A 12489-nucleotide genomic window follows, 5' to 3' on the forward strand; every position below is an offset into this window, starting at 1 on the left:
TTATTAATCTTAGACCAAACATAATTCTGGGTATTTTAAGGAAAAGGCAGGATTTTGTTGATAAAAATAGGTGAACAAATGATAAAACAACCTAAATTAGGCATTTGAATGCAGTTTGTAAATTGAACAGGCATTAAGACAAGCTGTAATTTCTTGTGTCTCTCTCTCTGTCAAATAAGTAAAGTCTTTAAAAAAAATGCAATTAGTATCTTTGAAGGAATCTTTCTTTTTTGCTTATCCAATATATGGCCTTTAGTTTTCAGCCCTTCTTCAATAAAATATGTGAAATAAGGTATTGCCAAATAGTGCTTTCCTTTTGGGATATGTTTGTAAAAAAAATCTCCACTGACATATGATGCAGTTCTGAAGGAGAATATTGGTTTTATACTCAGTCTTTGTAAACACCGAGCTTTTGTGTTGTTAAACATTGGGAGAATTCTGGGAAGTTTTTCTTTTTTTTTTAGCTTGTGGGTTGGGTCTGTACTTTGGCCAAGAATAGGGAAATAAATAATTTCCTTAAAGCCTTTTTAAAGCACGTGCACATGCATGCACACACACACGTGCATACATACACACACGGTACACATATATACATGTATGAAATCTGTTATCTGTGTCTCTGCGGCAGGTGCTCGGGTAAAATGCTTACTTGTGTTGTCTGTATTGAGTGAAGACAAAATTACACAGTACATTGTAGTTTCTGAAATATTAATTTATCTAATTTATTTCACCGTATCTGAACCCCCTTTATGATAGTAATCTCTTTTAAGGTACTTTTCACTAAAGAAGTCACTATGTAGTATTTGTAGTAGGTTGTACATCATGTTTAATCATCAGCTGAATGGAATAGAGATACTAAAAAAAATGGTGAGATATATAGTCAGTTTTGCGTGTTTATTAAGCATCTATGTTCCTAGACTAGAAAGACCAAGGAAAATGTCAGTAGACAGGGCTGGTTTCGGTTGCCACAGGCTTTAAAATTAAAGCAATATTTACTTATATGTGTGTGCAGATTCAGCTAAAATTAAAATATTAGTTTGCTTCTGTTAATTTTAAATTGCATTTACTCTTTTTCACACCCCCCTCCCCCCCCAGGTGGGGGGGGGAGATCAAAAGGAACATATCCAGAAGCAGCTTATTTTGCCTGGCAGATCAGTGTAAATAGACACCTCCTCCGAGACCACAGTGTAATTATATATTATGGAAGTAAGTTTGGAGTCAGAATTTAAGTAGAATTCCACCTCTGCCATTTATTGGGCAAATGGTCTTGCATAAGTTATTTCAAATCTCTGTAAAATGGATATGACCCTTGTTTCAGGGTTGTTTTGAGGATGAAATTAGATAATGGAATTTGAGTGCTCAGTAAAGGTAAATCTTCTCCCTCCTGTCTCATACATGCATCATGGCAAATGAAAAAGTTTTACATATTATATTAAGGATTGTTTACTTCTCTTTCAAAATAAACTTTAAATGGCGTCAGTTTCAGCTGATAAACAGGAAAGTACATAAATCACGAGGATACACAAAATGTATCCAGGCATTTACACCCCTCCACCCCCTGGCCAAAAACACCATACTGACTTTTCCTTATTTTTAACTCTATGTAGTGGAAGTTATATGGTATGATTCTGTGTTGGGTTTCTTCACTGAACTTTTAAATGGGTGAGACTCATTCCATTGCATCATCTGGTGATACTTAGCATTCTGTTATATGAATATGTCAGTGTTTACTTGTCTGTTATATTGCTGATGGACATTTGGCTTGTTTTTGGTTTTGGCTGTTATGGATAGTGCAGTTCTTGTACATATTTCAGTCGGGTATACACGTAGAATGGAATTACTTGGGTTATAGGGTCCTTGTATATTCACAGCAGATACTTCCAGTTGACAGTTTTGCCGGCCGTGTATGAAAGTTCTCGCAGCTCCACATCCTTTCTCACACTTGGTATTGTTTGTCCTCTTCGTTTTGGCCATTTTGATGGGTGTGGTAATGGCTCATTGTGGTTTAATTTGCATCCTTCTAATGGCTTATGAAGATTATTGATCATTTGATATCCTGTGTGGTGAAGTCCTTTGCCCACTGTTCATTTACTTGTTTGTTCCTTATCAATTTGTAGAAATTGTTTATGTATCTCCTACCCTGGCTCGCCTTTTCACTCTCGTAATCAGATCGTATAATAAACAGACAGTATTAATTTTAATCTAGTCCAGTTTGTCAATTTTTTCCCTTTATGACTAGCGCTTTTAACGTCTCGTCTAAGAAATTTTGCTCATTCCAAGGACATGGAGGTATTCTCTTATGTTGTTTCCTTTTTTTTTTTTTTTAAAGACTGTTTATTTGAGAGAGAGAGAGAGAGAGAGAGAGCGTGAGCAGAGGGAGGGGCAGTGGGTGAAGCAGACTCCTGGCTGAGCAGGGAGCCCAATGTGGGGATGCAGGGCTAGATCCTGGGACTCTGGGATCATGACCTGAGCCTAAGGCAGATGCTTAACCAACTGAGCCACCCAGGCACCCCTCATGTTGTTTTCTAAATACTTCGTTGTTTCACTTTGCACATTTAGCTCTACAATCCAACTGGCATTGAATTTTGTGTATGACTTGAGGAAGGAGTCAAGACTCACTTGTTCTCCATCTGGATACACAGTTAACCCAGTTGTTACTTGAAAATACTGTCCTTTTCTGTGCTACAATGCAGTGTCGTTTTTGTCACTAATTAAATAACCTCATATGGGTGGGTCTGTTTCCACAGTCTGTTCTGTTGCATTGTCTTTTCTTGTGTCATTGCCCACCCTGTCTTAAGTATTGATGCTTTATACTAAATATTAATAAACCAGTTTATTTTTTTGTATATTAAGCCATCCTTGCATTGCTGTGATAAACCACAACTAGTCATGATACATTATCCTTTTGATATATTCCTGGATTCAGTTTGCTCATATTTTGATTAGTATTTTACATTTTTAGTTTGAGAGATAGGTCTATAATTTTCCTTTACTGTAATGTCCTTGTCAGGTTTTGGTGTCAAGTTTATGCAGGTCTCATGGAAAGAGGTGGAAAGTATTCTCCTCATTTCAGTCTTCCTGAAGTGTTTGTTTTTAAGATTGTAGTTATTTCTTTAAATGTTTAGAAGAATTCACTCTAGTGAAGCTGTCTGGGCTTGGGAGTTTTTAATAATCTGTTTTCTTTAAAAGCTATAGGCCTCTTCAAATGTTCTGTTTCTTTGGATGTTAATTTTGGTAGGTTATGTTTTTCAAGGAATTTCCCCACTTCTAAAATACTTTCTTGAGTGGCTACTAAGAGGTAATTGATACTAAAAATAGAAATAATCAGGTAAAACTTTGCTCCATTTGGAAAACTACAACCTTTTTTGAGATTGTTAAGTGACTTAATATAAAGAATACTCTTTGTTGTGGTTTGTGGGAGAATAAACAGTGGTAAATGCCACTCGAATGAGATTTTTTATACTAATGTGATTTATAGGGACAAAGTTAGTTCCTTGAAAACAAATTATATTCAACGACTGTTGCTATGTGAAATCTGTAATTAGATTTGGAGCTTTTTTTTTTTTAATTAGAAGGGGGAGGGGCAGAGGGAGAGGGGGAGAGAGAGAGAATCTTAAGCAGGCTCTATACCCAGTGCAGAGCCCCACATGGGGCTCAGTTTCACAACCCTGAGATATGACCTGAGTGGAAACCAAGAGTTGGATGCTTAACCAACTGAGCCATCCAGGTGCCCCTTGGAGCTAAATTTTTAACTTTACTCCATTTTGGATTAATTTTGGATTGTTTTATAAAGTCTTGGATTCATTTTGGATTAATTTGACTAGTGAATTATAATTTAACATGTTCTTGGTTGTTGTTTGCAAGATTGTTTCTGAGAGAAAGTAAAAATAAAAATAAGTGGTTAAAGTATAAAATAATAGTATTTTTTTTTAAGATTTTATTTATTTATTTGAGAGAGAGAATGAGAGAGAGCACATGAGAGGAGGGAGGGTCAGAGGGAGAAGCAGACTCCCTGCTGAGCAGGGAGCCCGATGCGGGACTCGATCCCTGGACTCCAGGATCATGACCTGAGCCGAAGGCAGTCCCTTAACCAATTGAGCCACCCAGGCGCCCAAAATAATAGTATCTTAATAACTCTTTGGGAGTGGGGCAGTCAGTATACAGTTAATCTCTAAGTATTGCTTATTAGTGGTGAGAATTGTCAGCATTTATTCGTTTATTCAAAAACATCCTGCTTGTGCCTGGCATCCCGATTGGTTCTGGATGTACAGATATACTGTCTTTTCACTGAAACTGTTGACTTTTTGAAAAAGTGGCACTGGTGATGAGACCTACAGGTTGAGGGGCAGTTAGCTGGGGGATGGTATGTGCAAAGGCTCTGGGGTAGGAAAGAGTTGGTGGAGGTGCTGAGAGGTCCTTGTGGCTGTGGGGAGGTGACAGAGTTACACAAGCCCCAGTTAGAGGTAGATGCAGGGCCATACATAGTAAGGATTTTGGATTTTAGCCTAAGTGCCGGGGGAATCCATTGAAAGTTTTAAGCCATCTTGCTATACTGGTTTGATTCATGTTTTCCCCATACCTGGTTACGCACTGCTTTGAGCTCCATTAGTACTCTTCTTTTGTTTTTAATCACTTTCTTTTTTTTCTGGGACTGGTACTTTGTTGGTAGTCCTGGGCAAGAGCTTGGGTCTGACAAATGACAAATATTTACTTATGCTTTTAGCGTTCATATTGTGTGTATCACATTGTCCGTTGTCCTTCAGAGGGTTTATGGTGCAGGTCCCTTACAGGTGCCAGACTTTATCCATGCAGTAAGGTGTAAGCAGATGTGGAGAAATCTGAACCATATTGGGTGTCCTAGTGGCTTTGCTCATGTTCAGGTAGTGTAGGATGTTAACAATACTCTGGCTTTGCAGGATATGGTAGCTGCCAGTTTGGGCCTTTGGTCTAGTATGGATTCTTCCCTGTGTTCATTCGTTTCTCTCTCTGTCTCTCTGTCTCTCTGTCTCTCTGTCTCCTCTCTCCCCTTTCAGAGGGCTCTAAATACTCTGGAAGATATGAGCCTGCAGTCGTAGTTTTGGTTCTTGCTCATTTCCCATTCTTTGTAGTCCCAGAATAGGTCAGTAATGTCGCCTGCTCTTAATTGTCCTCCAAGCCGAGTGTTCTTGAGTGGGGCTGTTGCAGCATCTCACCCCCTCCCTCCCTCCAGTACATAAAGTTCTCTTTTTTCACACCCAACATCAGGCCTATTTTTTTAGTGATTTGCATATTTGACTTAGCAATGAATTCATTGTGTATATTGTGGGATTGTGTAGGGGAGGGAGAGGAGCCAGATGCCGACATCTTCGTGGGTCCTATGGTAGAGATGAGGCTGAGGCAGAAAGGCAGACAAGGTCATTTGCCCAAGATCTTGTAGCTCACAAAAGGATTCCGTCACCACTCTGACTTTGGAGCCCGCTTCTTTTCCTCTCTCATCTGGATTCTTTCTGTAACGTGTGTGTAATGGGTTTAATTGTGACATAATTGAGCGAAACAAGGGTGCTTACCTTAGGAGGCTGCGTTCATTCTGATGCTGCTTCTCTTTTTTTGCAGCCTCTCTCTAATTCCTGTAATGGATGTATTTTTTGAAATTATATTTAGCAGTAATGAATCTTCATCTTTCTTATTAGATTAGTTCAGTTTTTGGAACAGCCCCAAGTTCCCTGGGTAGCTAAGTGTGGATCTTTCTCCAAGTGGAAATGGGCAATCGGCCGCCAAGGATAGAGAATCGTAGCTGGAGATAGGGTGACCAACCACCCTCGTTCCTCCAGGGTTGGGATAAGTGGGTGCATAGTGCCTGGGACAGGGGACTTTCAGTGTGCAAACAGGGGAAGTTCCAGTATAATCCAGTGATTATAACCAGGAATGTCTTCTCTAATAGAGGAAATTTCAGAAGTCTCTTGTTGTATTGTCTTGCACTGTTCCTGTCTCTGGACTCTGTATAGAGATTTGTTCTTGGCTGAGATGAACTAGCGGAGAGCCCTTGGTGTATGCTGAGAATAGAAAAGCAGAGGCCCAAATCTTGCTTGAATTCCCCAGGATGAGATTCAGATCCCTGTGGAGCTATATATTAAGGTCCTTTATGATGTAGCTCTGACTTATCTTAACCTGTTGCACTGTTTTGCCACTCTCGTGTGGGACGAGTGTGTCAGCACACTGCTTGTAATTTCTGCAACTTGACTTGCCTGGTTTCCTTGTAGTGCTTCTCCACATGCTGGCTCCTCACCCCCATGATTCCCTATTACTGTCCCCTCCCTGAGTGGGGTTGTTACTGCTCATCCTCCAGAACTGACCTCTAGTCTGGTTCTCACCTTCTCCAGAATACAGGTTTGCAGTATGTATGTCTTGTTCAATAGATATTTGTTGAATGAATGAATCATTTAAGGGACAGTAGTTAAACAAAGCTCTTTTTTAGTGGGGAAAATCACCCTAAATATTATTACTTTTTAGACTACCCAGAAATACAGGTGGACAATTTCCATTTTTCTGTGTCGATAGTCAAACATATGTATCAGTTTTTAGTAGAGTTTTATTTTTAACTTTGTTTTAAAATATTTTCAAACTTACGAGTTGTAGGAATAGTATAAAGAATCCCCATATCAGTACCTACATTTACCAGTACTTAACATTTTGCCACATTTGTGCATTCTCTCTCTTTTCTCTCTCTCTCCCCTGTATATTGTTATTTTTCTGAACCTTTTTAGAATAAGTAGCAGGCATTATGCTCTTCACTACTGAATACTTTCAAAGTCTATTTTCTAAGAACGAGAACATTCTCTTACATGATCACAATATAGTTATTGAATTCAGCATTTAGCGTTCGTTGATGATGATAGTTTAATTTCACCAGTGTCCCTATAGGGGGAGGAAAAAACGTTTTCCTCTGTGCTCTTAGTGGGTGGAGCCTGTGAATTAAATCCACAAAGGACAGATTAACAAGAGAAAAGATTTATTTTGTGTGCATGCTGGAGATTCACATGGAAGGAGTGAAAACCCAAGGAAGTGGTTAGACTCGAGAGTTTATATACCGTTTTAATAAAGGGCCATATATTGTGGACAAGTGACAAGACACAGGAATGGGGGAGTTTGGGCTTCTAGGGGTGGTAAATTGTGGGACAGTGAATAGATGATGGAAAATAATAAGGGGTTATTTTAGCAAGGTTTGTGCAGATGCAAGTCAGTGCCGTCTTTAGTGATAATTATCATCTCCTCTTCCTGGTACTGGAGTGGGAGGGAGGGACACTCACAAAGCGACATTTATGTCCTGCTTTTAGGCAGGAAGGGAAAGGGCAAAGAATTTCTCCTTTATCTGCTATTTCTCTCTTGCCTTCAGCAAGGAATAATCCTTATGCCAAGGCAGCGTATTTTCAGGTGGCCTATTCTGATCACCCTTCACCCCGGTCGTGTCCTTCATAGCAGTGTTCCTTTTCTGATACAGGATTCAGTCCAGGAATGTGCATTGCATTTAGCTGTCATGTTTGTTTACTCTTGTAATCTGGAATCACTTCTGAGCTTTTAGCTTTTATGATAACTGACATTTTTGAGGAACACGAGCCAGTTGTTTTGTAAAATGCATCTCAGATTTGGTTTTTATGCTAACTCATGATTAGATTCAGGGTTCTCACGTTTGGCAGGAAAACTACGTAACTGATATTTCCTTCTCAGTTTATCACATTTAGGAGATACATGTCAGTTAGTCCCAGTATTGGTGAGGTCACTTTGGTGTGGAGGGTGGTATCTGTCAGGTTTTCCCAGTGTGAATATATCAGTTTTTGTGAGGATTTGTAGGGAATCTGTGCAGAGATACTTTGAGGTGATGTAAATATTCTTTTGTAAACTTCACCCAATAGTTTTAGCATCCATTAATGACTCTTGGCCCAATTACTAATGTGATGGTTAAAAATGGTAATTTTTCTGTCATTGCTCCTACATTTATTAGTTGACATTGAATAGAACTTTATCTGATTTTTTTAAAAAAGATTTTATTTATTTATTTGACAGAGAAAGACACAGCGAGAGGGAACACAAGCAGGGGGAGTGGGAGAGGAAGAAGCCGACTCCCTGCTGAGCAGGGAGCCCGATGCGATGTGGGCTCGATCCCAGGACCCAGTGATCATGACCTGAGCCAAAGGCAGGCGCTTAACAACTGAGCCACCCAGGCGCCCCAGAATTTTATCTGAATTTAAAACCGAATAAAACACTGTTTCTAAAATGAGTCTTTGGGTTTTCCCAGTTATATCGTAACTTTAGAACTGTACGTTGTTGGTGGAACATTTTCAAGGTTTGTATCAGATCAGATTGCATTAATGTGGAAGATGAGTTTGCAGAGGTTGGGAGTTCTGGGAGGCCGAGGCTGGAGGGATGGGTGTCGCTGGGATGCAGTCAGAATTATTGTGCAGTGGATGCCTCTGTAGCTTTGGTGGTTTCAGATCAGCCCTGCACTTTTCTTTGTTGGAGAAGGGGGCAACTTGGGGGTCCTAAACTTGTTAAAATAATTTGGGTTGTTTAAAGTCTTTTAAAAGTAAGAAGTATCTAAATTGGATTTTTTATTTGACCTACAAAAAGATACGTATTAATTTAAGAGTAGATCAATAAGGTTTGTACTGAACATAGAATTAAATATCCATTATTTATGGATATTTCCAGCTTTCCTTCCATTTTATGTAAGTCAAATGTGAGATTATCTTTCTTTTGAAAAATCTTCTAATTTGCGGGGAAAATAGCAATAACAATAATACCTGATACGGGACAGAAGATACAGATAAGCCCTGATTTGGGTGGTTACAGATAGCCCCTGTGTGTTGCATGAGAGGGAAGTCAAGTAATAGAGGTTTTTAGGTTCTTGGGGAAGGGGTAAGTGGCAGGTGGGGGCACCATGTGAAGGTTGGGCTATACTTGTCACAGCACTCTAGGGAAAGCAGATAAAACATGAGTGGTTGGGTATGCTGCACAGAGCTACAGTGTGGCACTTTACCCCTTGCCCGGGACTTTTAATATGTTTGTTTTCCAGACTCATCATATTCAGCAGTCTCTCAGACTTACTTTGTCTCAAGACTAAACTCTCTTTAGTATTAAAATATACATGCATTATATTGTGTTAAAACAGCTTAACATAGAAAATTACGGCTTTTTTTCCCTTCATTGGATGTTCTTATGGGGTATATAAAAGGCTAGAAGGTGGTCATGAATTGAGTACATTCTAGCATTTGTTGAAGAATGTTTTTATTGAGTAAAGTACAGAAACTTGGAATCAAACATTAACCTTAAAACTCACTTTGAAAGTTAGTGGTGTATTAAGTGTTTGCCTCTTTTGAAACAAAACGGAAGGGTAAATGCATAGGAGGCAACATGAAGGGGAGGGATGGTTCTGGGTGCCATTTTGGTGTGTGGGAATGTCTTTTTAAGAAGTCTTCGAAGTACGTGGGCCATTGGCTGGCAGCCTAGAGATACTTTTTATATGGAGATTTTGATGCATGATACTTGCTAAAATGCTGTTTGACCTGTATTCAATTTCAGTTTTGGATAAATCTAATTTTAGGCATAATGACATTGAAATATAAACATAATATGTTTGTTACAGATTTACAGAAACCCAGAAATTTGTTCGGGTCATAGAATAGTGCAAGAAAAGAAGGCTAGTGCATTTGTGGTTTAAGTCATAGAAACCGGGGTAAGTTTTAACCACATTTAATGGCTTAAGGGAGAAGTTAAAAAAAAAAATTTTTTTGTTTTCTTTGTTGGTTTATTTTTAACCTAAAACAGAATCATTTCTCTCTAGATTTATTTATTTATTTAAGTAATCTCTACACCAGTGTGGGGCTCAAACTCATGACCCTGAGATCAAGAGTGGCATGTTCTATCAACTGAGCCGGCTAGGTGCCCCCAGAATCATTTCTCTCTAATTGTCTTCCTACAAATCATCCTTAGTATGAAAATTTGTTTTCCAGTTCTAAATGTAATAAATTGTTCAAGTTGTGGGAAATTTTAGGATGCATAAAAGTTTTATGGAAAAAGAAATGGCTCACGGCAATAATCCAATCCCATCCTCAATTTTGGGGTGAATTTTCTCTCTCTCCATTCCTCCTTTTCTTATGTTTAGTTGTTTTTTTTTTTAAGATTTTATTTATTTATTTGAGAGAGAGATAGAGAGAGAGCATGAGAGGGGGGAGGGTCAGAGGGAGAAGCAGACTCCCTGCCGAGCGGGGAGCCCGATGTGGGACTCGATCCCTGGACTCCGGGATCATGACCTGAGCCGGAGGCAGTCGCTGAACCAACTGAGCCACCCAGGCGCCCTCTTATGTTTAGTTTTTAACTTGGCTTAGTCATGGTCTTCCTGTAAATAAAAATGCTCTGCTTTTTTTTTCATTGTATGCTGTACCATGAGCATTTTTGTTCATTATAAACTGTCATCATTTTTAATGGCTGAGTTGAATTGTATCATGTAAAATGAACCACAGTTTACCACACCATTCCCTCATTCAGTGTTAGACATAGAACATTTTTTGCTCTTTATAAATGGTAATGATGAAGAGAGCAAATGCTGTATGAGGGTTTTTTGGTGTGTGTATTAATATTTTAGGATAGATTAATATGCAAGGATTTTAAATTAATAATGACAGATGTAACTGTCGGGGAGCAAGAATTTCTGTCCTCTTCAAGGTCCTTCTAACTGGGCTGAGACTCAAACTGGCTGAAAGAGATTAACAGGAGAAAATCAAATGTAATAGTGTACGTACGTACAGGGAATCCACGCAGACATGGACATTCCAAAGACAGGAAGGCATAGTGAGAGGTCTGTAGGTCACCCAGAACTAACGGGAAGGGTGAGGGGTCTGGGACTGCAAAGGAGAGGAAAGCACTTCACGGGGCCATAAGGAGAAGAGCAGATGTTTGGTAATTAGATGTTTGCCCTGCCATGCAGATAGGTCACTTAAATAAAATTGATCTCTGCTAATAACCCTTATTCCGGGAAAGACCCTTGATTTAGATTCTTTTACGTGCTTAATGGAGGGGCAGAAGTTTCTTTTGAGCCCACAGGGTCTGGATTGCTTTCAGCTCAAAAGAATCTCCATGCAAAAGTGGCCCATCTTGGGGCAGCCTATCCTTTAGCCCCTACCTGTCAATTAAAAGTAAAAATGGAAATATTTCTCTTGAGCTGTGTATTTCATTATCTGAAGATACCAGGGTTTAAATTCTTGAAATTATTTTCTTTTCTCTTTGGTCTTTCAATCTTTGGTTCCACCTTAGTCTTTTCATAGTCTATATTCACCAAATGGTAGTTGAGAAATCCTTGAAATCCTTAATACTTTTATATACCATGGATATTTTGGTTATTTCCTCTTTTTGGGTATTTTTATATTTTCAGACTTTATCCATTTGATGATGATTTCTTGCCTGTCGTGTACCATTTCATTGCCTAAGAAATAGTTAAGTGAAGTAATGTTTTCAGTGATGTTTGTGGAGGCAAACAGAAGTAGCGTTTAATATTTTTTGGTTTTTGCTTTTAAAAGAGAACTAGTGGACGCAAAGCTATTTAATTTTATTTCACATTGTAGACCGTATATTTCACATTGTAGACCGTATTTTGTGATTTAAATGTTTGATTTTCATTCTACTGTAAATTCATGATGACTAGGTAGTTTGTAGTTTGTTTTCAGGTTCATCTGGTTAAAAATACTGTAAAAAATCTTGTATACTTTAAATGTATATGATAATGCATTTTCTGTGCCGAATCTTAGGATTAATAGAGCATTTTAGATTTTCTTTAATAAGTTTCTTAAAGTCTTACGAATTGCTTGAAAACAAAGGTTCTAGATAGAGATGGGAGGGTGGTTTTGTAAATACTACCATATATTGAGCGTTTTCTGTGTTGCGAGAACTTTTTTTCTTCCAAGCTTAACATACATGATCTTACTGAATTCTTATAATAGCCGGGGGTTATTTTGCGGGCAAGGAAACCACCTTAGAGGTAGCCTGATAAGCTGTGGTCTTGACACTGGAGCCCTTGCTGGTTTTCAGATGATTTTTAAATGACAGAGTCTTTAAAAAAAAGGGGGGGGGGGAAGAAGAAGAAAAGAGTTTGCTTTCCAGATCCCAGGAGGGCCTCTGTGAGGGGTGACTGTGTATGAGAAAGTACTAAGGAGTGAGGGCATCACCTTGGCTTCTGAAGGTAAAAACAGCTGAGACTCGTCCTGCTCCAACTTTAATTTAGAAAAGGAAGGCTGGTGGGAGTAGTTTTTAAACAACTTGGATCCTTTCCGTGTGCAGATTCCTTTTTGATGTAGTTAAGTGTTTGCACACTTAGCTCCATCTTCCGTTTTAAAAGCTCGTCTCCCCAATGTAGTTGGGTAGCATATTTTAAGATTTCTCCAGTATTCAAATTCCAAGAAATGGAAATTTGTTATTTGGCACGAATATTATTTGAGGATATATTTTAAGCCTTTTTTTTTT

General features: G+C 38.7%; 1 protein-coding gene across 7 annotated transcripts in view; it reads left to right on the forward strand.

Moving 5' to 3' along the window:
- The window catches only part of DICER1 (dicer 1, ribonuclease III), a 71859-nt gene that overhangs the window by 10926 nt on the left and 48444 nt on the right, over positions 1 to 12489 (forward strand). Inside the window, exon 2 of one of the 7 annotated variants that reach the window (XM_027569445.1) lies at positions 9620 to 9709. The exons of the other annotated variants lie outside the window; for them this stretch is intronic. The gene's annotated coding sequence lies outside the window, so the exon portion shown is untranslated. The remainder of the gene's footprint in view (positions 1 to 9619; positions 9710 to 12489) is intronic. 7 annotated transcript variants of the gene reach the window in all.

Source organism: Zalophus californianus, chromosome 6 (genome assembly GCF_009762305.2).
Source record: "Zalophus californianus isolate mZalCal1 chromosome 6, mZalCal1.pri.v2, whole genome shotgun sequence".
NCBI lineage: Eukaryota > Metazoa > Chordata > Mammalia > Carnivora > Otariidae > Zalophus > Zalophus californianus.